General features: G+C 39.4%; 1 protein-coding gene across 4 annotated transcripts in view; it reads left to right on the top strand.

Moving 5' to 3' along the window:
• The first annotated feature begins 259 nt into the window (after positions 1–259).
• rabgef1 (RAB guanine nucleotide exchange factor (GEF) 1) overlaps positions 260–27,679 on the top strand; it is an 85,508-nt gene continuing 58,088 nt past the window's right edge. Inside the window, exon 1 of one of the 4 annotated variants that reach the window (XM_028807178.2) lies at positions 260–361. The gene's annotated coding sequence lies outside the window, so the exon portion shown is untranslated. Of the gene's footprint in view, positions 362–15,500; positions 15,861–27,679 lie in introns of those variants that run through there. The other 3 variants (XM_051931327.1, XM_028807177.2, XM_028807176.2) reach the window with 3 other exon arrangements.

Genomic DNA, 27,679 nt, shown 5'->3' with positions numbered 1-27,679 from the left:
GGTATGTTGTATGAATTAAAACTATAACTTGCAACACTTTCATCTGATGTAATTTGGGCTTTCAACTTTCTTGAATCAGACACTGTTTAATGCAGAAAGATGAACACTTCGATATACACCTACAAATGCATGTCTCACTAACACAATAATAGAAAGGAGTGTGGGCTAAGAATGGGTGGGAAGCTTATAATATTCATGCCACCTCATTTGCACACTTAAAGCTGCAGAACTGGTTTTGACTCTCATAATAAAGTCTGTCAGATCACTCACCGTCACTTGAGAAAGGGAACGACCAGATCAGTCTCTTCTTGTTTTGGACTTTCTAGACTTCTTTCACATCCACAGCGTTGGCACTGCACAGGTACTCCTACATTTTCTTTGCTTTGCAATAAGTATGCCTGCATTTTAATAATTTAAGACATTTCTCTTTACTTTGTACTTCATCTAAAATAAGTGTACTTAGGTGTTGTCTGTCACGGGTCTCCTCCCCCCCTTACGAATAGAAGTTAAGACCTCCCATTTTATCACTGAAAAGGTCAGCAATGTTATGAGAAGGTTTACTTGGACTTCTAACATTTTATTTAGTTAAACATGCCAGGGTTAAAGAACCAGAAACATTTGGGAGCCCAAGTAAGTGATTTTTAAAAGTTACCTTAAAAGGAAGTCTATACACTAATTTCCGGTACTAACGTGAAATATTTCTCAAAGCAGTAGCTGTTAAGGTATACATATATGCATGTATTATCATGCTCACCTAATCTGATTTAAGGCTGCAGAGGGCCAGCAGCACTGTGTGTAAAGCTGAGAAGCCACCATTGCAGGACACACAGCCACACACACCCCAATTTAGAAAAGCAATGAATCTAACTCCTGCAGACATGGTGGAAAACAGGTGCACTGCACACTGACAACAACCAGGCATGGGATTCAAACTCAGGATTACCCATGAGGCATCACTCTAACCACTGCACCTCTGTCTTGACTGGCTCTTTTATTATTATTATTGTAAATATTCTTTATTTAGCAGATACCTTAACACTGGATGACTAACAAATACCAGTATACATACACTATGCCACAATTAAAATGTGTATATACAGCAGCAATTTGGGTTTTTTTAGTAATATAGTAGATAAATGAAAGGTGTTGTCCTACACAAAAGAGACAATAACATCACAGGACACATGCATCTCTCTCAATTAATGTATTATTATTAATATTATTAATTCTCAATAACTTCAACAGAAGAACTAAAATCTAGAGATTTGTGGTTTGCATCATCCTATACTTTAGATATAAATTATATGGAATGCTTTCTATAGTTGATATGATGTAATACTCTTCAGAGGAATCTGCAATGTTCTCAAAAGACTGGGCATACTGTATAAAAGATCAACATTCATTTTGTGGCATTGAGCAAAAGTGCCATATAAATAAAATGTAGTGTTATTATTATTACTACTAAAAGTGATAAGAATAAATGTCACTTTTCATTACTTGTCACCCAGATAGGCTAAACCTCGAGACTTCACCCTCACAGATCTGCCTTCTTTCACACACAGGATCAAAACTAACAGTCTAGTGGAACACAGTTAAGGGATACTCAATAAAATCCAAACATTTAGACACAGCATGTCAAAGCCAACATTTAAACAATTTTGTTCATAAGAATTACTTATGGACATGTTAAAATCACTTTTTGGGGTTCTTTCCTATTTTTGGCCCTCTCATCCCGAAAAACTCATTTTTCGGCCATTTTACTTTGTGCAGGAAATTACATCATTATGATAAAAGAGTAAACCAATTGGTGTCGTCAGTAACTTGAAGTTGTGCAGGTCACATCCACCGACATCAGGAGTCCATTCCCAAATTGGATATGTGGGGTCAAAGTTACTTCTTTTCACAAAACTTTGAAAAATAAAAAACGGGGTTTGGGAATATAGGCATGTCGTTTAATGCTATTCGTGATCAGCAACCTCAAAATAGGAAGATATTTTTGATATTTGATTCTTTAATTAACAGTAGGCCTAGCCCTCTAAGATCTGCTCACGGAAGATTAAAAAGCAATTTTCAAACAAAACCATGAGTGGTGTCATTTTAGATCATTTCAATGTCAGTTGATAAGGAATTTGGGAATATTTTTGATCCTTCAATGGAGGCTCTGACTGGGGCTCTCAAGAGACTGTGTGAGGAGTCTGAGTGTCTGGGCTTGTGAGTGTCCTGATAAAAACCAAGCTCCAGGCATTTAATGACCTCTTGGACACAGCCATCAGCAGTGTGTCTGTTTGCGGAGAGAGTGTCAAACTTGTCGAGAGAATTACTTACCTCAACAGTGACATTAATGTCTCTGGTGACTTTTCTGATGAAGTCAGTAGATGGACTGGGAGAGCATAGGGGGTCATGAGGTCACTGGAAAGGGGTGTGTGGCGCTCCTGATATCTACACAAAAGGATGAAGGTCCAAATCTTTAGAGTCAGGATGTTTCCTGTCTTGCTATATGGCTGCGAGACATGGACGCTATCCAGTGACCTGAGACAAAGACTGGACTTCTTCGGTACTGTGTCTCTTCGGAGAAACCTTGGGTACCACTGGCTTGACTTTGTGTCAAATGAGCAGTTTCTCATGGAGCCCCGAATGACGCACATTACCTGCATTGTGATGGAGCGTCAGTTACAGCACTTCGGCCATGTGGTGCAATTCCCCAAGGGTGGTCCAGCTTGCAGAATCCTCATTGTTGAGGACCCGAGTGGCTGGACCATGCCAAGGTGATGCCCACATAACACATGGCTGCAGCAGATAGAGCGTCATTTCTGGAGGGTGGGACAGGACCGTGTGTCTGCCTGGGGGGTTACCAACCAGGATCCCGAGCTGTCTCATCATGTGGTAAATGCAGCAACACGCCGTACCAGTGCATGCTCCCCTCCCTGACCTTTACTGGGGATCTAGCATTCTACGGACCTCAATTGAGGATGAAAAGTGACACCTTTCCATTAAAATCGAGAATACTTAGACATTTAACCTGAAGCATACGTTTTAATATTTCAAATATTTTTTTATTATGTGCTTCAATTTCATGAACTAAACTATTACATTTCTTATGAACAACACCGAATTTGATCGACTTACGTTGATTCAGAATTTTTATCTATTAATGTCACTTTTAAAGCACGAAAATATGTTCATTAATTAAAATTTTATCAAAACATATAACTTTGCCATCAGTTAAATTCAGTTGCAAATGGTCTTACCCACTGTGGTGGACTTCCGTCCCGTCCAGGGTTGGTTCCTGATTTATTCGCAGTGCTGCTACGGAAACCTGAATTTGATCAATGGTGTTTAAAAATGTTAAGTTATATGGCTCAAAAACTGACATGGGCATAACCGAAAATAGCGTGTATGATAGCAATCCGGTGTTAGAACCCAACTTCATGGAGCCACCAGCCAGCTGCACACTTTCTGCTCCATGCTTCGTGTGTCATTTTTTCTTAGCCTACTTTATAATTGACTCTCTTATCCCCGCCCATAACGACAGCCGTGAAATCGTCTTGCCAGAACTACAGCTGATGGTAGCAAACTTGTCGCACGCTTCTCCCTATGCCAGGCAGTAAACAAATGAATTCAACAACTTCCGCGCTACGTGGACGCGAGCGCCGCAGTGCTGCTTCAGACTCAACGAGCCGAGTACAGAGCGATCGCTTCGACTTTAGAGGTTTGATTGTAGAGAAAAGCCAAGCAAAATGATACCTTTTATTGGCTAACTAGAAAGATTACAATATGCAAGCTTTCGAGGCAACTCAGGCCCCTTCTTCAGGCATAATGGCTAACACGGTACAACACCCTAGTACTAGAGGTTTGATTGTGTATTTACATCTTCTGTTATACTTGGGTCAGTTGCGGTGCACTGTCAGCTCGGAATGGTTCCGTGTAGAGAGAAACTTTGGAACTTAGCGTTGTTGCAGTGTAAAATGGAGCTGCGGACCAAGACCAAGACTGAGTGCGTTTGCAGTCTGCTTCTTGGAGGCGGAGAATATGAACAAAGTTGCCTTACTAACTGAGACCACCCCGTAAGAAGGTTTAATAGACTTGGTACGGTGGTTAATGTTACAAACTGAATTCGGCACAAATCAGCCAGACTGTCATGGACACGAAGAATCATTTCTATGCCATTGAAAATTATGGAAACCATATTTTATATGTATATTTGAAATGAAGTATAACGTGATACTGAATCAAATATGCTTAGCTCAGTAAGTCAGAAAATGACCGATGAAGCTTGGAAATATTTATAATGCGGAATAAAAAAAATACGGGTCAACATACATTTAACCAATAATCTTAAGTAAACGGTAAGTCTGTGTCCTTAACTAAGAAATCGCTTGGCTGGGAAAGTGCATGCACATTGAAAGATGTTGCCAGTTTCTTTCACGCTGTATTCCTTTGGAGTGTTGTAGAGGTAACAAATCAAAATGTGTTGGTTGCATACAATTCTAAAAATTGTGCAAATTGTAGTGAAATGTTTAGTTACAGAATCATAAGAAAATATAAATATTGTAATGGTGCTGACAATATGCATCTGCCAGGGATGAGTTACCCATTGTACGAGTCTATAGGAACGGCATACCTGCAATGTCGCAAACAGCACAGTAGCTAGTGCGGCAAAGGCGAGCAGGCCTTTTAAAAGAGCCATGTAAACAGGAAAGAATCCGTTCCGGTGCTCAGTCTGGAATTACAGTATTATAAAAAAAAAAAAAAACACCCTCTCCAAAAACACATTATAAATTCTGGGTGCCCTTTGGATCTAATATGAGAAGCGATCTCTCTCACAGTATGTATAATATAGAGCTTGTGCTCTGCTGTGAAGTTTGTGCTGTGATGAGACATTCTTTATGAGTGCTATCCAGCCTCTGACTAGGTATTTCATATGCATCAGTGACTGTTGGATTCATTCGGTTATTAGGAGAAGCTGGGTGCAAAATGAATGACATGTGCCCACCCTTCTGTTACTGTATCATCTACCTCTCAGGGTTTCTTAAACTTTTTTTTTCTCGCCATCTAATCCAGCCCTTCCTAATGTCTTTGAGACCCACTCCACGATGACCATCAAAACAGGGGGGGTCCGCCAAGGAGGATCACTGTAGGTACTTTAAGAAACAGGGAATCACAATCCATAGTTGAAGAAACTGTGATTTTATGTAATTGGGAAATGAGTAACAATGAAACAATTATGATTCAGACATAATTCATCTAACGTGGACCTCTCATCATTAATTTCTAAATACTTTCCATAGATTTCAGAGCCTTTCCATATGCTCAAAGTGCATTTATCTTACAGCAACATACATTGATTTAATGTAGCTTAACATGTACTTTTACCTTCTGCTCTGTCCCTTTAAATTAAGAAAACTGTGTAGCTGCACATTGTTAATTTAGAGAGGCAAATTGCCATTAATTGGCAATCAGACAACCAGATAAGCAAACTGTGAGGAAACACAAGGCCACAACAAAACTAGTTGCGGCAGAGTGAAACATTTGAGTGATTTTGTTCTGCAGTTTGAGACACCACTTAAACTGGAGCTTCGTCTCCTCTCACTACCATAGTACGTAATCTGGTTTCCGCAGCCAGTATGGAACTATCTCTGGTGCACTGCAACTGAACCATTGTGTCTATTTAGGACTACATCAGTTTTCTTTAACCCCTAGTTTATTTTCACCAAACATACCTAATGATACGGGATAGATTCCAGCTCCTCGTGACCCTTAAATGGATTAAATGGGTTTAGGAATTAATGTATGGATTATTATATATTTTCCATGCTTTATTAACATGTGTCCAGTATAAATGATAAGTAGATTTGGTAGTATTTTATATTTTGACTAGGTATTCTTATGGTTAGGTATATAAGCATTTCATTCTTAAGACATATTTACAAGCTTGAATAATGTAATACTTAGGACATTATTTCCAGAGAATCCCTCCTTGTGAAAGATAAATTTGCCAATCAGAAAAGCTTTGATTCTGAGGGTTCCTGTTGGCTGTAGTTTTTTTCCAATCAGTTTTACAGTCAGGGAGTCATTCCTACATTTATTTGGTCTCATTAAGTCGTTCGTTGGCCATTTTTCTTGGTTTTAATTCTGTGTTCTGCTCAGCTGCAGACATATTCATGCTGTGTTTATGTTCAGCCTCCAGTAGCAAAAAAGATTGAAAAAGTCTTTGAAAGTAAGTCGGACTCCCCTAACTGCTCATATGATACTGCATTCTTACTTAGTCTATGCACCTTTTTTTCTGAATCCAGTTTATCCATCGCATAGTGGCAGGAGCTTGTGTCTATCAGTTAAAAACTGAAGCTGCAATTGAATCGCCTACTCCTGAGTGGCTTGTCTGACCTTTTCTCAGATATAGTATAGTGGTGGCTAAGGCTCTGCACTGGTATCTGGAAGGTTGCCGGTTTAAATCCCATTAATGCCAGAAGAGATCATATTCCATTGGGGCATTGAGCAAGGCCCTTAACCTAAAAATTGCTTCAGTGTGCGGTACAATGGCTGACCCTGTGATCTGATCCCCAAAGGTCATGCAAAAAGACAATTTCCCCTTGGTGATTAACAAAATATATTATTAAATCAAATCACCAAAACTCTGTTTAGAAAGTCAGAATTAAGCATGAACTGTCTTTCAAATAAATACAATGCATCCGGAAAGTATTCACAGCGCATCACTTTTTCCACATTTTGTTATGTTACAGCCTTATTCCAAAATGGATTAAATTCATCTTTTTCCTCAGAATTCTACACACAACACAGTATTCACAGCCTTTGCCATGAAGCTCAAAATTGAGCTCAGGTGCATCCTGCTTCCCCTGATCATCCTTGAGATGTTTCTGCAGCTTAAATGGAGTCCACCTGTGGTAAATTCAGTTGATAGGACATGATTTGGAAAGGCACATACCTGTCTATATAAGGTCCCACAGTTGACAGTTCATGTCAGAGCACAAACCAAGCATGAAGTCAAAGGAATTGTCCTTTGATATCTTAGCTGTGTGTGTAGGGTCGTTGTCCTGCTGAAAGATGAACCGTCACCCCAGTCTGAGGTCAGGGGAAGCAGGATGCACCTGAGCTCAATTTTGAGCTTCATGGCAAAGGCTGTGAATACTTATATACATGTGCTTTCTCAGTTTTTTTATTTTTAATAAATTTGCAAAAACCTCAAGTAAACTTTTTTCACATTGTCATTATGGGGTGTTGTGTGCAGAATTCTGAGGGAAAAAAATGAATTTAATCCATTTTGGAATAAGGCTGTAACATAAAAAAAATGTGGAAAAAGTGATGCACTGTAATTACTTGCTTACAACTAGCATGGTGATGCAGTGGTTAGTGCTGCAACTTTACAATTCCGTTGAATCCTTTGCTGGGCATTGTTCACATTAGGGCTGTTCAGGTTTGGTCCTGTTTTTGTTTCAACAGTCTCCTAATCAGAAGCCAATCCTTCCTGATAGAGAACATATTTACTTCTGTGGTGTTTGCCTGTGACACATCAGGTCATTGTAGATTTTTCAATTCCCAGAATATCATCCAATTGATTTGTTAAATGGAGCAGATTAGTAATTATCATTCCTCCACTTTTGTTTTTACAATTTCTTTCCAAATATTTTATTAATACAGGTATTTCATAATGAGCACACAGGTGTAATTTGAACCACGTTTCTTTGTCATTTGCATGTCATTGCTGATTGGCAAAAAAACAAGAAGCAATTAAAAACAGAATGCAGCTGTTTTAAGAGATTTCTGAAAAACAATTAAGCATAAGGAATCTTAACAAGCAACTCAAGAAAAATGAAGCAGTAAAATGTGTCTGGAGAATTAATTGCTTCTAATTAAGAAACTGGACTGAAGACTTGCAGCCAGAGCAGCCTTCCAGAACTGCGCACTCTCCACATGTCTATGTGGGGTTTCCTCTGCGTATTCCTATTTATCACCCACATCCCAAAGACATGTTTATTAGGTTATTTGGCAGCTTCAGATGAACTTCTCATAAGGTAGTGTGCCTTGTATGGTGTTGGAATGTGTCTGGATTTGGTTTCTGCCCTTTGCTCAATGCTGCCAGAACAGGATTCAGCTCTGACTTTAAAAAGGGCATGTAGATGTGCAGTAGTTAATGGTTTCACACAGCTTCTGTATAGACCTCTGCTTCCTCTCTCTGTCTGGATGTGACTTATTTCAGTATTAAGTTCATTAGCACTGAGTGTGAGTGTGCCATATGATGGACTGGTGCTGATGCAGAAATTAATCTTGCCTAGGATTTTATACTGCCTCCAGACCTAACCCTAGTCTGTATTAAATGCATTTCATAATGGATATCAGGATTATCTAATTTAATGCAATTTGTACACCGATTACTGTAAAAGAAAAGTTAATAAAATATCTCAGATATTCCTAAATTGTAATTCTGACTCAAATACTGATGGCAACCTTTTCATGTCTGGAGTATTGACATTATGACAATATGCAATAAAAACACCATTGTGCAAATGCACCTTTGCCATTAACAATGCCTCTTGATCTGTCACTCATTTGCTGTGCACTGAATCTAACCGTTAGGCTTGTGAATTGCTGATCCCCTTGACTACTGCAGCAGGCATCCCAACATTATATCTCTCCCCATAACCTTTCAAAGTAAACTTATACCAAGTACAGTTCGGTCCATAAATATTTGGACAGAGACAATTTTTTTCTAATTTTGGTTCTGTACATTACCACAATGAATTTTAAATGAAACAACTCAGATGCAGTTGAAGTGCAGACTTTCAGCTTTAATTCAGTGGGGTGAACAAAATGATTGCATAAAAATGTGAGGCAACTAAAGCATTTTTTAACACAATCCCTTCATTTCAGGGGCTCAAAAGTAATTGGACAATTGACTCAAAGGCTATTTCATGGGCAGGTGTGGGCAAGTCCGTCATATGTCATTATCAATTAAGCAGATAAAAGGCCTGGAGTTGATTTGAGATGTGGTGCTTGCATGTGGAAGATTTTGCTGCGAACAAAAACTGTGACAAAAAGGCCCCTATTATGGTTAATCAAGCAGCACAATCAGCAAAATTCAAAATAGTAAGAACAAAATGAATAAAAACAAGGCAGAATGTAGCTTTGGCTTGCATGTAAATATCCCATAACAGGAGTAAGATGTTTCCATATCAAGCAGTGGTTACAGCAGCCTGTGTTATGAACATCTTTGCCAGGATGGTGTCCAGTGAGAGAAAAGGGGTTTAGAGAGAATGACTGGTAAATTGGTGAAGTAAAGGTGGCAGGTCAGATCTGAAGTCTAAAAATGAGTAGAAGTCAGAACACTGAGATGGACAGACTGAACTGAGCATCAAAGCAATTATCACTAAACCACAGAAAAGTCAAGTCAAGAAAAGGAAGCCAGGAGTTACTTACACTAAATTGTATTTTATTGCCCTTAAATAAAACTATAAAAGAATAGGTTCTTTGTTGCCAGTCCAATGCAAATCCAAAGTATTACGATTCTCTTCAAGCTCAAGCCTTGCTAAGTATGTTGTTGCCATTAACAATATGGTTGTGGGTATGAAGACAAATGCAAAATGCAGGCATACATGACTAACAGCCACCAGAAAATATGTGCTTAAGTTGACATAATAACATTACAAATTATGAACAATGAAACGTAAGGGAGGTCCAAAAATGAGTAAACAAAACCTAAGATGGCCAAAACACAGGTTTATCACAGGGTAGTTAGTTGCAAGCTCAGTAGCTTTAGAACGTTTATATGAGTAACATCAACATTAGAATGGAGAGACAAGTGGAAGCAGTGAGACACAACAAACTCAATTTCAGATGCAGTAAAAGGACACATTTCAACAATCTTAAGAGTACATCAAAATCTTGGACAAGACATTTTTTGTTAGAAGCACTATCTGGGCCATAATCCACTCTAACCCAACTATTCTAGGGAGCCTGGTGATATAATTATTGTCTAAATTATCCTCTGAAAACAAACTGAGGTAAGCTTAAGTCCAAAATGCATGCATACCAAAAATATGCCCCCAGCCTAAAAGTGATTCAATTCATGCAGTTCAGATAAAGGAACTCATTCCAATAGCTATGATGCACACTGAGCTTTGTAGACATCATTGACCTTTGGAAAACAGTTACAAGTTCCTCTGCCATGGGGAATAGGTATTCGATGGACACTACACTTTGTTGACTGAATGGCATTATATAAAAACCGTTTACATTTTTCATAACCTAGCCTAAACTGCAAACCCACTTCAAGGTGTTAATGGGTTCAATAATACAACCCTCTGACATGTATAGCAGCACACCCTCAGTTCCTTCACAGGGTGCTGAATGAACAAAATGATTGAATGAGCAACGACACATTCAGCCTCAGATCACCTGATGCGTGAAACGTGTCACAGCCTAAAGCAACAATGAGCACAATGTCTGAATCTGAGTAATCCATCATTTTCTACACCACATCACCCAGAACAGGGCTTTGGAGGTGCTGGAGCCTATCCCAGCCAGCACAGGGCACAAGGCAGTAACAAACTCTGGACTGGGCAACAGTTCATCACAGGGCAAACACACACACACACCCCAACTATCCACTAGGGCCAATTTAGTTACACCAGTTCACCTAACCTGCCTTTGGTCTCTGGGAGGAAACCCCCACAGACACGGGGTGAACATGCAAACTCCATGCAGGGAGGACCTGGGACGTAAACCCTAGTCTCCATACTGCAAGGCAGCAAGACTACCACTGTGCTACCGTACCAACCCTGAGTAATCAGTGAGGAGAAAAAAAAACATTCAGTCGTTTTCTGAAATATTTTTTTCCATTACAGGCCTTTGGAAACTGGAAACTTTGGATACAAGGCTGGAAAAAAACTATGGGTGAGATACTGCAGGATAATGCAGGAGTAATATAGTTCCTTAAATAAATTTAACGTTACAGGAAATATCTGTACCTGACACTGTAGATGACTGATAAGTAGGGCACACTGCACAGATCTGTTTTTTGTAACTTGGAGGATTTTGTGAGAAATGATTTGTCAAAAAGTGGGAGCTGTTTTATCTATACTAATAAAAGGCAAAGCCCTCACTGACTCACTCACTCACTGACTGACTCACTCATCACTAATTCTCCAACTTCCCGTGTAGGTGGAAGGCTGAAATTTGGCAGGCTCATTCCTTACAGCTTACTTACAAAAGTTAGGCAGGTTTCATTTCGAAATTCAAAGCGTAATGGTCATAACTGGAACATATTTTTTGTCCATACACTGTAATGGAGGAGGCGGAGTCACGTATTGCGTCATCACGCCTCCTACGTAATCACGTGAACTAAAAACAAGGAAGAGATTTACAGCACGAGTCACACGCGGGAACGAAGGTAAATGACGTTAATTTTTGACTGTCTTTTAATACTGTGTAAGCATACATATTAACACGTGCTATTAAACGTGTGCATTTACGGGGTGATTTCTCAGGCTTAAAAGCTCACCTTTTATCAAACGCGGGAACAAAGGTAACTGACGTTGTTCACTGTCTTTTAATACTGTGTAACCATACATATTAACACATGTGCAATTAAACGTGTGCATTTACGGGGTGATTTCTCAGGCTTAAAAGCTCGCCTTTTACTAAAAAGGTAAATGCAAAACTATTTTCAATCAGTTTATTGAAACGCTCCCGTTAAGGATTGCAATAACATATTCGCGAGATAAAAGAACGAAGTAGGGGGAAATGGAGGAAGAGCCGCAAACAGCGAAGAGCAAAAAATTAATTAAACAATTGAGAACGGAGCGAGTTAAGCATACAAGCATGTTCATAAGGGAAACAAAGCACGGTGTAAAACGTAAGTTTAAATTAAGTTTATAGAAACGCTCCCGCTGCGGATTGCAATAACATATTCGCAAGATAAAAGTTTAATGAGAAGACACGAGGTATAAACGAACCACACGCCGTGGCGCAACGTTAGGGGCAACAGTTTCAACCATTCTATGATCTGCTTCTCGCAACTGAAAGACGGCACATGGCGGATGTTAGCCGACTTGCTGACCGCAACGTTAGGGGCTTCAACTATGGCGCTGACGCCACATCTCAGTGCCAACACTTTGCAGACTGTACTTAAACGACACGCCCTCCTCACTGGACAGTTAAAAACACCAATCAAACTAACGATGACATCAAGTATTACCCAATCAAAAGTAGGAAAGGAGGCATCTTCATAAAATGCGTGTGGGATGATTTGCATGAGACGCTGCTTTAAAAAAAAAATGATAAAAAAAATACGGGATAAATCCCGTCCAGTATTGATTCAAAACGGGACGCGCAATTTCATTCTCAAACGCGGCACGATTCCGTATTTTAAAGGACGGGTGGCAACCGTACAGTGCCAGGTAACCACCCATACAATCACATTGTGATTCAGACTAGGAATGCAATGAATGTAATTACCCCGATCTACATACAAGGCGAAAGTCTTGCAACATTCAAAGATGATGGTTTGGGATAAGTACACCATACAACATAAAAGAGCTTATGAAGCCTTGAACCGAAAAAAGCAAGATCTCAGAGATCGTAAAAAAAAAAATAGGAGGTAATGTCGTTTTACTCGCTGTAGATTTTAGTCAAACATTACCAGTTATTCCACGAGGGAGACCAGCAGATCAACTCAACGCGTGTTTAAAATCCATGCTTCTCCCACGCTCGGTTATATGTCGCGTGTTCTCGGGTAGGTACACCAAAAAATTTATACATTTAAGCATGTAATGGGCAAACAAAAAATGAGGTACTGTATACCCGAAGGCACTGCAGTAGTACTTCATGTAACTTTACTTCTTAAATGTTAATGTTTTACTGTTTAATAATTTATACGCTTCTTATATGTTGTTCAAATTCTTTTATCAAAATACCACTGACAGCGCAATGCACGATAACATGGAGTGAATACACCATACGCATCCGCCCACGGCTGCCCTGCTGTGCGCAGATAGGAGTTGATTCTACAATAAAATAAAATAAAGATAAAAAGAGTAAAACGATCATCACCCATAAAGCGGATAGTAGACGTGACGTACTATATGTGTACCACATTTCAAGTGTATAGGTGAAACGGTTTGCGAGCTACAGGTCATTTAAAATCCTGGACAGACACACAAATTGCCACGGTAGCAAATTACAGAAGAAGATTTTACTGTTTAATAATTTATATTTATATGAAATGTGCTTCTTATATATTACTTCATATTCTCATATGATAATGATGTTAATGTTTATATTGATTTCTGTGTTATTAAAACTGCATGTATGTGTGTATATGTATATATATATATATATATATATACTAGCAAAATACCCGCGCTTCGCAGCGGAGAAGTACTGTGTTAAAGAGGTTATGAAAAAAAAAGGAAACATTTTAAAAATAACGTAACATGATTGTCAATGAAAGCCCGTTTCAGTCAGTAAGTCTTATGTGTGTGTTTATGTATGTGTGTATATACCGGTATATGTAGATGTGTATATGTAGATATGTATATATATGTATATGTATATAAATGTTTATGTGTGTGTGTATATTATATATATATATATATATATATATATAAAAGACAGCAACAGTTATAACAATGACAACACAATTACATTGACAATCATGTTACGTTATTTTTAAAATGTTTCCTTTTTTTTTCATAACCTCTTTAACACACTACTTCTCCGCTGCGAAGCGCGGGTATTTTGCTAGTTACTTATATTTGTCTGACGCCTTCATCCAAGACACCTAACAACATGAGATACAAGTGACCGCATTTGTTTTTCCAGTTGGAACACAAGCAAGTGAAGTGACTTGCTCATGGTTACAAGGTCAATAAAGGAATTTAAACCCACAACCTCAGGGTCTGAAGTCCAAAGCTTTAACCACTATGTCACCCTGTCTACCTGTTTTACAATGAAAGTTTGCTTCCAGTGTCAATTTCCAGGAAATTTACTGAAGTGGAATCCACTAGCGTGAATAAAGATGAGGACTGTATCCATGTCTGGCTAAAAACAAACCTTTAGAGAAGTAATAAGAGACTTTTTCTTCAGTTTTTCTTTTTTGTGATCATCTGTTTTACTTTTTTATTTAATGCATTCACTGGCCTAGCACATTTTGCCACATTCTACTAATGTTTGTGTGGGTATTCTGATTTTCCCCCACCTAATGTCAAACTAGTTATGAACATGCAGCCCGGCAATGAACTCACACCCTGTCTGAGGATGTTTCCTGTCTTAAATCCAGTGCTGGGAGGACAGAATGCAGCCACTTTTCACACTTAATTGTAGACTGCAAAAGTAATAATATTACAAGCAAAAAAGCAAACTATACTTTGAGCATTTCTCAGTACATTGGAATATATTTATCAAACATGAATATCCCTGTAAAACAGTTAAAATTTCTACTTGTTTAAATGTTTTCTCTATTCTACAATTACTATTAATGCGATCTGAAAAATGAAAATATATTAAATAAATAATCTCACCTCCTTGTTAAACAGTTGAAATACCAGTAATATAATGTAAATATAATACAAATACATAGCGGCCTTAATGTTTATTTCTGAATAGAGTGCAAGATATCTGATTAGGATTTGTGGATCCAGCAACATAAGTACAGTAGGTTACAGTAAGGTCTAAAAATACATGTGGCTCCTATAAACTTAAATATATGTAAATAAATGTACTGTACATACTAACACAGATGTTCATTTACTTGCTATTAGGTTTAATTCAAGGTAAAATACAATTGTCGTAAACAAAGAAGTACACTTTAGTAGACATTGTAAACACAATTTACATTTACACAAGCTACATGATGTTGATCAACATTGTATAATCCATACCTTCTTAAAATCGGCAGCGCAGTCGTTGGTGTTGTTACCTTAAATCTCCCAAATCCTCGGTGTGAATCATGGACTCTTGTTCTGTCTGTGCTGAGTTTACATGAATTTAATGAATTTGCGTTGGTTTTGCTTGTAGTCTTTGTAAGTAGAATAGAAAATTGATGAATGGGCAATCATCTATGTGGTCAGTACATGAAAGCTCAGTGTTTGGAAACGTTCTACTAGAAACCACATAACTAATTCGTGCTATTTTAGATAGTATTTACTGATAAAGCAGAGGATACTACTTATTACAGTTAAAGTGATCCGAACTTGTGTGATTATGTATAGTAGACGTATAGAACTCATAGCCTAAGCTGGCAATAACATTTCGTGTTTTGAGCGCTGTTCCAAAGCATTCCGTTTGATTTCGGCAGTCCGACAAATGCTTCCTTTATTACGACATTCAGTGTTTTTAAGTCGAGTTTCAGGTTTTTTTTATCTTTGTCTAAACTATTTGTGTAACACACCAACATACTGTCTATACTCCGGCGTTTGACAGCTGCGTGACGTCACCACGGTCAATATTAACTCCGCCCACCAAACGTTTCTTTTTTGCTTCGAGAAAGCACCCTATATTGAACTGTTCTTGAAGACGAATGCGGAATAGGGGTAGGGGCGAAACGGATATTGTAGCTGTGTTAAACGTTAAAAATCTTCCAACGAAAGAACAGGAGATACACTATGATATTCCAGTTTGCATCGTAATATGCTGGAAGTGAATTTGAAGGGACTCGCCGATAAACTGCTCGTCATTCGCTCGTCGCTCGATTATGTGGCCTTGTGGGACCCCATGCGTGTAGCGGCAGGGCAGTGTTGTAGATGCCAGAGAAGAAGAGACTGAGCAGCCCAGGGAGCGCCCACCGTCTGACATCGTTCTGGTTTTAGTCGCTGGTTCCCGATAGGCTTCAAGTTCACCCATTCTGAGTAAGTGCCTTTTGAATGCTTTATCTTGACCACCTGCATTGACTCTTAAGTTGTATCTATGTGGGGGTTCTTAAAGGTTAATGGTAGTTTTCCCGCCTGGGTCCAGGCCAAGCTGGTACCGGCGTGTCCCGTGCTCTTTGAGGCAACTGGTTGGACCCGGTTGCAAATGCCTTTTGTTGTTCTTGATCTGGGAGATCCGTATATTGGATTCAGACTGAGGGCTATCCTCTGGGTCAGACCGCGGCGGCAGCAGCTGTAGGTTGGTCTGAGCTGTCAGCAGTTGGGGTAGAGCAGCATAATGTTCATTTGCGCAGGGCGGCTGCCTGCTATCTACCTATCTCTCCTCAGAAGCGAACCTAAACTGCTTAAAGCCGCCTGTCTGTCCTGAGCACGTGCTATCTGAGTAAGCTCACGCAGCGAGATCAATACGTTAAAGAGGGGCTAGGTGATCTGCAGCAGTTCTCCTAAGCTCCGCAGTATTTGGTCTAGAGCTGGAGTGATACGCCAGACTATTAACTATCTTGACTTAATCTGCACTTTCAGAGTGTATGCGATGTGCATAACTGTCAGGTTGAAGGGGAAGCGATGTGAAATACAAGTGAGCCAGGATTAAAGAGGTAATATTCCATTAATGCAGTTTTGGGCAGCATTATGACCGTCACTTGGCTTCAATCTGAAAAGTACTGAAGTTTTTATGTTGACTGCTATGATAAAGTAAAGGCAGCTTAACCGTTAGAAATTCAGATTTATAAATGGTGTTTTCAGGTAAATGATGCGATCTTGGTTATGAATTGTGTACAGTACGCAAGAAGTGAGTCAGAGAATATTTTCATCACTTCATTCATAAAGGTTGACTTTTTGTGTGAACCCAATCTGTACATCCCTGGTTTGCATGCTTTTTTAACCATGTGCCAAGATAGGTCTACTATTGCTGCAGTGTGTAAAAATTATGTTACTGTCTTTTCATCCAGCCATCCTTTTGCTATTTATCCTTGTGTGAGTACTGTTTATAATCTTAAGAGTGAACTTTTTATAGCAGTGTTGCATTGGTTCAAGAAATAAAAACATAAATGCTGAAATGCCCAGCTAAGGCCCCTGACTTCAGCTTTATTGAGATCCTACAACACAATTTGAAATTTCGAAGGAACACCCAGGCAACATAATTGAGCTGGAACAAATATGCAAAGAGAAATTGGGGGGGGGGGGGAAACTCAAGCAATGTACTAACCTTCAGTTTATCGAGAGATGCCTTTGTTTTCATTTCCTTCTTTTGAGTGTATCAAAGTTCATTTGGCTGCAATAGTGCTATGTCTGCTATGTCATTGTGCCATATTATTTTAAGATCTGTGTTGAGACCTTTTCAAGTTCAAATTTATCACCACATGTACAGACTACGGTGAACTTTTGTCTTGCATGCCAGACCAACATACCGTCGTCATTGTGTTCACTGCAGTATGCTGGTGTATCCAACCTGGTTTGTCCTTGTTGTGTCCAGAATGCCAGAGAACTAGATGAGACACTGTGACTGTTGAGCTTTTCAAAGTTGTGTTCTTCCTCTGAACTCGCATTCCAGGTCCATGTTACTCATCATAGCACATACTGGCTTCAAGAGGGATTGCTTAACAAGTGCAACTGTTGCTGTCTCAAGCAAAATTTTTGGCGTGGGTTGTGCATGTAACACAACTCCATTGTCTTTGGGCCCTTTCCCTATTCAGTGCTTTTCTTTGATGTATGTGTTGTATTCTTCTATGTTATTTATTTATTTAGGAGTAGCTTTCTGTTTTGTTTGTTTCTTGAAACTGCCTTTTCCATTTCTGGGTTAAAGTGAGCTAGAGCCATAGCCGATTTATCATATGCAAGTTTGTCTCAGTTTTGTGCATATTACCTGATGGAGCTTCTGCATTTAAAAAAAAAAAAAAAACTTAATGAGAAACTGGTGGGTTGCTCCTGAAAAGCTGAATGGACTTCTTAAGTAATATGTTTTGTCTAGAAATTTTTTTTTTTTTTTGAATACTGTACACAGTGATAAAAATTACCTGTGATGGTAACCTGCAATTTATTTGGTTTCAGTGGTCAGGAGTTGCTGCGTGGGGAATTACAGTAATTATGGTAAAGATACTTGTCTGTATTATTACAGTGCTTTCAAAATATTGTAAGGCACTTAGGTTAAAAATAATAGTTTATAGATTAAAAGTAAATGGATAGTGATAGGCATTTTACCAGGGACAATTCCTTTCTTGACTCTGCAAGTTCTTCATAAGTTTGTTGTGGGTTTCTTTTACAGTCCAAAGGCATACTGAGTGGTTGATTGCTGATTGTGTGTTGGCCTGGAAAGAAGGCACCTTGCTAAGGACTGGGCATTCCATCTGTGTGTCAGGAATTGGTCAGTTTTCTTGCTTCGATGTTTTTTTTGTTTTCAGCCTGTTTCAGCCCATATTCATTGATTACTGTTATTTATTAATCTTGGACTGCATCATTTCTAATGATGTTAAATTTAGGAATTTTAGTTTTGACAAAGTTTAACATTGCTAAATTAGAATGTTCTCCATCCATTATCCAACCCGCTACATCCTAACTACAGGGTCACGGGGGTCTGCTGGAGCCAATCCCAGCCAACACAGGGCGCAAGGCAGGAAACAAACCCCGGGCAGGGTGCCAGCCCACCGCAGATTAGAATGTTCTCCTCAATTCAATTTTTTTTTTATTAAATTAGATTTTTTTGTGTGTATTTCATTCCTCACTTTAGAGTAAGCCCAGATTTCTTGAACAACTTCACAAGTACAATACAATTGGAAAAATTTACAAATTACAAAATACTCACGGGTGAAATACAGTATGACCACCAGGGGGTGTGCCAGCTACCCAAAAACCCAACCCAACACAACAGACCCAGACACAAGTGCAGCAACACACACATTTTATTTACAGAGGAAATGTTTCCCAAATTGTTTCCTCCAGCCCAACACAGTATAAAGAACCAGAGTATAGCACATATAGTACAGCACTTCTCTTCTTGCTTTCCTTCCGCCTTCACTCCTCCTCTGGGAAACTTTGTCCTTTTCCTCCTGACACTGGCTCCCAGAATGAAGGCAAGGCGTCGCGTCTCCTTTTAAGTGATCCCCAGAAGTACTTCCAGTGTTCGATGGTTTGCCTGGGAGCACTTCCCTAATCCCCACAGCACCCCCTGGTGGCACCCATGGCATCCAACAGGCCTGAGTTACAGAACTCCAAGTCCCATGATGCCCTGTGGGAATCTGTGGTGCTGCTGTAACCTAGGGGGGCTGCCATCCAGTATTTTGGGAGAGACAATGTCCTGTGCATTCCGTCTCCCCCTGTCCTTGCTGTCTGAGGGTGTTCTGGCCTTGTCAGACTCCTGTCCGTCCCTCACAACAGATTCGCTTAAATATTCAATAAACAAAACCATTTCAAACTGATTAACATTTAATAATCCTAACAGTATATGCCCATTCATATTATTATTGAGTTTGGGCCAGTTGACAATGGAAGAGGGGAAAACAGAAACTCCAGCCAGCATCTAGAGCTACTTTGGGCATATAAACTTCTGAAGCTTCCATGGCCGGTTATAACGTAAAGTCATAGCCAAAGTTAAATCTGGTCACAGTTCTAGAGACCTAAGACATTCAACAGTATAAATGTGTTCTTGATAGTCTGAGAAGATGACATAATCTTTCCATCATTTTATTCTAAGGCTTACGGTATTTGTGGTGTCTTTCCTGTGAGCAATAAAACAGCTTTGAAGTAGAGCAGTAGCAACAAGTGCCATAATAGGGTACAGAGAAGAGAAATAAAATTGGAGAGGTTTAGTAATGGTTCATAATTGTTATAATACTTGTATTTTGGTCTGAATTGCCAACAAATAGGAATGCAATAAGGACAGCTAGTCAGGGTATACTAGTCTAAATTAGTGAATCTTCAGCCTGATTTCAATAGGTGAAATGAAGTTTCATCTCTTATACACGCGGGCATATCTTTTCATGGCAGACAGTTTAGATAGGTGAATAGGCCCTAGGTCATTTAAGGCTGTATATGTAAGAAGGTGGACATTGAAATCAACTCTAAACTTCCTTGGCATTCTACCCATCTGTGACTTGGGCTCGGAATTCTATGTTATTATGGTTAACCTTGAGTCAGACTTTGGGTCATGTTTAATAACTCTTGGGACAGTATCCTGCTGCCATCTATTGGATAAAGTATCATTATGCTGCAAAAAGTCATGAATATTTCTATGTGTTTAGTCACTTTAAGGTAACACATTAATATTCATTAATGGTGTGGAGCCTTCGACCAAAACACAATTGTTGTGTAAACGAGAAGCTATAATGTCCACTTTAAAACATACTGAAAGTGGACTATTAGTTGAACAAAGTGTTAGTGATGACAATGTGAACTGGTCATCAAATGTTGACACAGATAATGAAACTGATGCATACTCCCAAACTGTTGATGAATCTGGTCCCATGAAGCATCACCATGGTAAAAGTTGCTTCATGGCAAAAAAAAAGGCAAAATGAATGAATCAAGTGGAAGGACTAGAAAGATGTTAACCTGTAATCACTGTTCACAATACAGCAAATGTCAATGTTTGTGTCAGGGGAAATGTAGAAGTTACTGATCTTTGTACAAGGGGCACGTTGATCATGCTGTTCAGGCACTGACATTCTACCCTCTCATGTGCAAGCAATAGAAAAAATATTATAAAAAAAAAAAAAAAACATGCTTCTGCTATTCCGAATGTGACTTGGGATTGTGCGTTGGTAACAATTTCAAAACATATCGCATAAAGGACTAAATCTGCATCAGTACAGCAGTGGACTCTCAACATACCTTTCCTACTGCATTTATAATGATGTTTTAGTATTTGCATTTTTCTATTACACATAATAACATTACTTCTTGTTGAAGAGTAAACTCAATGTTTTTGGCACGTTTTTTCTCAGGGTAAACATAATGCTAAGGATGCTACCTGGAAGCCAGGGCAAAGACTTAAGAACTGGAGTTATGTGGTCATATATTATTGCTTGAGGTGATTCTTCTAGCAGCATTTTATTTGAATGAGGGCTGCTTTTAGAATCATTTGAAAAGCATGTGAATAACACATTGCAGTAGTCAATTCCATTAAAAATCGAATATGTGGATCTTGCCATAATATGCTGGGAACAGCAGGTTTTAGGAAATGTTATAATGTCTGTTTTTAGAAAACATACTTTTTGCTAAGAGAACAACTTAATTGGCCTGCTGAGTTAACAAGTTGACTGAAGATTGCTGCAGTCTGTATCTTTTCCTCCAAACTATGTTTTTCTATATTCAAAAACCCTCCTAATTCACTGACACAATTGAGGATACTATAGCAGAAACACCTCACCTATGGTCATGAGCTATGGGTAGTGGCCGAAAGAACGAGATCGCGAATACAAGCGGCTGAAATGAGTTTCCTCCGTAGGGTGTCTGGGCTTTCCCTTAAAGATAGGGTGAGAAGCTCAGTCATCCGGGAGGAGCTCAGAGTAGAGCCGCTGCTCCTCTGCATCGAGAGGAGTCAGATGAGGTGGCTCGGGCATCTGATCAGGATGCCTCCTGGACGCCTACCTGGTGAGGTGTTCCGGACACGTCTAACCGGGAGTAGGCCCCGGGGAAGACCTAGGACACGCTGGAGGGACTATGTCTCTCGGCTGGCCTGGGTACGCCTTGGGATTCTCCCGGAAGAGCTAGAAGAAGTGGCCGGGGAGAGGGAAGTCTGGGCATCTCTGCTCAAGCTGCTGCCCCCACGACCTGACCTCGGATAAGCGGAAGAGGATGGATGGATGGATAGCAGAAACATTGTTTTGTCTGAATGAAAGGTATAAGTGTTTTTCAAGTGAAAATGAATGTTATGTTTTTAATGATATTTCTCAGGGGAATCGAGTTAACTGTAAAACAGTAAAGGCTGCAGACTGAATCCTGTGGGACACCATGTTAAACTTCTGGATAATGGACCACTATCAACACATTTCTGTACGTGATAATATTGATTTGGTAATATGAAGCAAACCACACAAAAATGATGCCCAAGAGCCAAATATAATCTTGTAGCCTATGTAACAGAATTGAGTGGTCAGTGGTGTTGAAGGGTGCACTTAAATCTAACAACATAATTACCGTAGTATTTCCTTCATCGAATATACAGTAGACCCCTGTGAAGTCGAGGTTCAGGGTTCGCAGACTGTGTCGTTCGCGGATTTTTTCTTGGAACCTAATTATTAATTGTTAGCGAAAAGCGCAAATATCCTCCGCAATTTTTTATGGCTTTTTTCGTGGCAATACTGTGCTGTAGAGAGAACAGGAAGCAACCGCTGAGGGAAACACGGTTTGGGATGGTGAAAGTAGCCAATCCGAGAGTGTTATTCATTTCTCCTTGCTGCTGATTGACTGCTGCCATGTGACGCGTCTCCAGGTGAATGGGTTTACCACCGCTGAGGGAAACATGGTTTGGGATGGTGAAAGTAGCCAATCCGAGAGTGTTATTCATTTCTCCTTGCTGATGATTGACTGCTGCTTTGTGACGCATCTCCAGCTGAGTGTCCTCCTGTTTTCCATTTTGTTATTGTTTTGTTACTCTTAAATGCACACAATGTCTTCTAATCGCCCTGTACCTTCTAAGGCTTTTGGAACTGAGCCTAAGCACCAGGAGAAGGTTGAACTACTGGATTTGCTCCGGGGACTAAAAAGTTATGCTGCAGTAGCGCACCACTATGGCATTAATGAAAGCACCATATGCTACATAAAGAAGAACGAAGCAGCGATCTGGAGTACCGTATCTGTAAGTTTCTGTGATAGGGCCAAAAAGGTAACAACCGTAAGGAATAAAAATATCATCAGGATGGAATCTGCCTTGGCACTGTGGATCGCCAACTGCAGGAAGAAACATCCCCTTGGACGGTAACATCATCCGTGAGAAAGCACGGAAATTGTACCAGCAGTTCGCTACAGGAGACAATGTAGCAACTTCCTATCACAATGTTCCTGAAACCTATAAAGAAAAGCCAGCACGAAACCTCACCAGCAGAAGACCCGTACAAAGATACAACTCTTCCTTAAGCCCCCGAAGAAGAGGCGCCACCTGAGGAGTTTTAAATCCTGTGCATCGTACTGCACAGCTACTTCATCATCATCATCATCAATATCATTCATCATTGGTGAATACCCGTACATTTTACTGTATTTTAATTAAATGAAATGATTATGTATTTACTCTACTTATAACAAAGAAAACTACCGCGCATACCAAAGAAAATGTGCTTGCATGAATTACAATACGTATAGCGGTAACATCGGTATTTTACATTCTAGCACCGCGGGAGACATAGCAGTACAATACTGTACAATATACGGGTTTACCTTTACATTCTGTTTTTAGGTAATGTATTAAGCTGAGTTTGCAACGAAATTAAAGTGCTTTGGGGGCATACTGTGTTTAGGGTTGAAACTATAAAAATAGGCATTTAAAAGGTATTTTTTAACCACGTCCAAAAGTCGCATTTTTTCACGGGTGCTCTAGGAAAGTAACCCCCGTGAATTTTGGGGGTGTACTGTATTACAGTTTCATTTACAATGTATGTTACTGCTGTTTCTGCACTGTGACCAGTAGAAAAAGTAGCCTGGATCTTCACATGTACATTGTAATGTGTGAGACTGACCTTTCAAATACTTTAGGAACAAAAGGTAAATTTATAATAGGTCTATAGTTTACCTCCAACAACTGTCTGAAAACAGATACATTTGGTGCATTAGAAATTCTGTCAGTCCATATTATTCTGTTAACAATGAGTGCTGAAAGAACAGGTTATTCACTTTTTCACTACCTTTGTTGGAACAGAGTCTAAAGAACAGGTAATTGGTTTTATGTCAATAATTAAAATAGTTTTAATGCTAATACCAACCTGTAAATCATTCCAATGACTTCACTTAGTGGAATACTAGCCTACTGAAGTGTTTCAATATGGCCAAATGTTTCTTCTGATTCTCCCAGACCTAATTCTTGACTGCCAGCAGAACAGTTTGTTGTCTCTCTTAGTTTTTGCAGCATTAACCTTGAGAAGAATACCTAATGTGATCAGTCGTGATTACAGAAACCTGATGCTGAAGTCATCCTTGCAAAATTCAGATTTTCTAGACCGCTACAATTGAACCTTTTATGTAATGTCATTGGCAACTCAGAGCTTCAGCAATCTAGGTTCATTTCCTCAGGCGGTTGCTGTTTGTGCAAAGTTTCCATGCCCTCTTCAAGTACACATGGCCTTTCTCTATATACATTGGTTTATTACCAACTTTCTAAACCTGCAAATTATATTAACTGGGTACTTGGAATTGGTATAGTATAAATAAGTGTGGATGTTCTACTATATACTGGGAAACCTCTCCAGTATTGGTTCTTGTTTTTAGGATAAACCTCCCCTTAACTATAGAAAGGAAATAGCAGATTCAGAAAATGGGTCATTGTTTTCTTAATTCTTAGAAAATGCTTTCTTCCTGGCGCCCCCCCCCCCCCCCAAACATTTAAATGTAATCTAACTGAAATATTTTTAAAATGTATGACCAGCTGCTCAATTTACCGTACTTATTTACACAAAAATTTGAAACAAAGACAAGCTAAATTAGAATCACAGATAAAAAAAAAGTATTATAGCAAAATTAAATTATGGTATTGTTGCAGGAGAGAAGGGTTGAAGGCACTTGAGGAAAGATTGTTGTGTACACAAAGCATACTGGTTCAAAATAGACCTACTGTTTCTGTGCCCCAGTCACTTCCAATGAAGCATTCATCATTCCAGAAGATGCAGTAGTTCACCTTGCAATTAAATAAGAAGAAATATGGTTGTTGTGCTTTGATGTTTTGATTCACGATATAAATAATACATGCTTCTTAAGAATGTACAGTGGATTGCCATGTTTTTCTTTTTTTGAGTAGCAAAGAAATGTCTCCCAGAATGAGTTGCATGGTTTAAGACTACTTGCCATAATTGCTGGTACTTGGTTTAAAAAGTCACCTTTGCTGCTAGATACAACATGATAAGCTTGTTATTGTGTAGGGTTTTTTTGACTTTGTCAGCAGATCACTAATGGGGGAAGCTGAATGATATTTGAGATAAAACTGTGAAGGACAAACATTATGTTGATATTAACCACCCCTTGCGTATTTGAAAGCAGTGTTTGGTTTTGCTATGGAACAAAAAAAAGAAGTAAAACTGTTTACATTTTCCTTTATTAAAACAATATCACCGTTACTTTCATAATCCATATAGGTTATGCTGTTTTTATAATTGTTTTAAAACGTTTATGTTAAAATGAAAATAAGTAGACTGTTTTGCAGTTGATGACAATCATTATCAAATGAAGAAAGGTTTGAATACCTGAGAGTATGTTTTTATTGGGTGTTGCCACTTTTTTCTCTTTTTCCCTGTTGGCAATAAAACATTTGTACTTTTACTTAAAATATTATACTTAGGGTGGTACAGTTTTTATCATCCTGGGTTCAAATCTGCATGTTGTCTATGTGGATGGAGTACATTCTGCCTCTGTCTGTATGGGTTTTTTCATTCATGTGTACTTTGTGCTTTCCTGCTGCACCAACAAAGACATGCTTGTCAGCTTGATTGTCAGGTATAAGTGGACATCAGTTTGAAAGTGTTTTCTGCAGTGAACAGGTATTCTGTCCTAGGCTGTTCTTTTCTTGCATCCATGGCTTCTCGGAAGTTTGAGAATGGTATATTATATGCACCAATATCTTTTTAAAGAAGTCCTCTACAGTTTTGTCACAAATATATTGTAACTTTAACTTCCCCAAAATTGCAGATTAGAAAAATGTTTTGGCTCCTTTGCTGGTTTTAAAGCAGGCTTTTGTCATCTATGCCTTCTGACTTGATAACAGGCTGTCAGCTCCTACCCAGCTCTTTGGGCCTTAACAGATGACTTCAGTAATCTTTTAAATGATAACTCTTTTGCCCATTGCTTCATCAAACATCTAGCTTGCAGTAGAAACACACTCTGTTTTTCATTTTCTTTTTATTGGTTTCTAGCTTCAGACACAGGGAGGATTGTTGGTAGAGTGGGTGGTAAAGGTTTGGGTTTAGTGGTGCTGGAGCCCATCCTAGCAGCACTGAACACAAGACAGGATGCAATCTTTAATTAACCTAACATGTTCTTCTTTAGGGTGGCGCAGTGGGTAGCGCTGCTGCCTCGCAGTTGGGAGACCTGGGGACCCGGGTTCGCTTCCCGGGTCCTCCTTGCGTGGAGTTTGCATGTTCTCCCCGTGTCTGCATGGGTTTCCTCTGGGCGCTCCGGTTTCCTCCCACAGTCCAAAGACATGCAGGTTAGGTGGATTGGCGATTCTACATTGGCCCTAGTGTGTGCTTGGTGTGTGGGTGTGTTTGTATGTGTCCTGCGGTGGGTTGGCACCCTGCCCAGGATTGTTTCCTGCCTTGTGCCCTGTGTTGGCTGGGATTGGCTCCAGCAGACCCCCGTGACCCTGTGTTCGGATTCAGCGGGTTGGAAAATGGATGGATGGATGGATGGATGTTCCTCTTTAGCAGTGAGGGTGGGAAACCAAACCACTCTCTCACGAAAATCCATGGAGACACAAGATGAATTTTCAAGCTCCATTTAGACAATGACTGAATGAACTGGTGCCAAGGCCAGTATTGAGGCTTCATGAGGTCCATGAGGCTACTGCATGAGCTAGCCACTCTGTCGCTAGCCATACACACAGTGTATACATTTTAATTATTGTTATTATCTCTAAGGGTAGCACATTGATGTGGTGGTTAGTGTTGCTGAGTCACTGCTGCAAGAGACTGTGTTTGAAGCTTGCTAGTACTAAAGGTGACATGGTAGCGCAGCACAATTCAGATGTTTTCTATATGGAGTTTGCACATTCTCCCCTTGTCTAAGTGGGTTTCCCTATGGGTACCCTAATTGTCCTTCCATATCCCCAAAGTCATTTAGGTTAGCTTGATTGGCAGTTCCAAATTGTCCCCAGTGTGTGTGTGTGTTTGGCTGTGAGTCTGTGTGTGAACCTGGTAACGGACGCCAATGTCTTTTTCCCTGCCCTGTGCCTAGTGCTGCCAGGGCAGTCTCCAGCTGCAGTGATCCCACTCTAGGTTAAGTCGGTTTAAAAATAATTGACCAGCGATGCTGCATTAAAGCATCCATTTGACTTTAGATTAGATAAACTTTATTAATCCAATGGGGAAATTTTATAAAATTTTCTGATTGTTACAGTATTTGAACTATGTCTTTTAGTTCATTTTCAGTGCTCACTTTTTTCATAACAAGGTTGTGAGGAACTAAAGCCTTTCTTGGCCTGATATGCTGAACAAACATGCTTTCAGCTGGTTAAAAGGAACACACAGAAATATTGTTCTCGGACAGGAATTGGTGAAGAGATATGGTGCAGTTTTGATCCAGGTTGTCGTGAGCTGTCTGAGGTGAAGCTAAATCCAGTGTTTAAAGTCATCATTTTATCTGTGAGTGGTAGTCTAATTTGTATTGTGATATATCAGAAAAAATTGTGAGCTTTATTAAATGGATTGTTAAACAGTTTTAACATTGTAATTTTATTCTTGACAAGACTATTGTGAGGCAGTGCTTTGATGGGAGCAACTCCTCCCTGCATCTTAGCAAGCTGTGGTCAGCTAAGCTGTGGTGGGGAAATAAGAGAGGAATGCCTTGTAATGTAGATACTCCGCTTAGCTACAGAGCTAAACCTTGGCTAAATAGCTACATTCATAATGTTTTGAAAAATGCAAGCAATTGTACGCCAGCAAAAC

The sequence above is a fragment of the Erpetoichthys calabaricus genome, chromosome 8 (assembly GCF_900747795.2).
Source record: "Erpetoichthys calabaricus chromosome 8, fErpCal1.3, whole genome shotgun sequence".
NCBI lineage: Eukaryota > Metazoa > Chordata > Cladistia > Polypteriformes > Polypteridae > Erpetoichthys > Erpetoichthys calabaricus.
The sequence above is the reverse complement of the archived record's forward strand: the minus strand, read 5'-3'. Positions and strand labels throughout refer to the sequence as shown.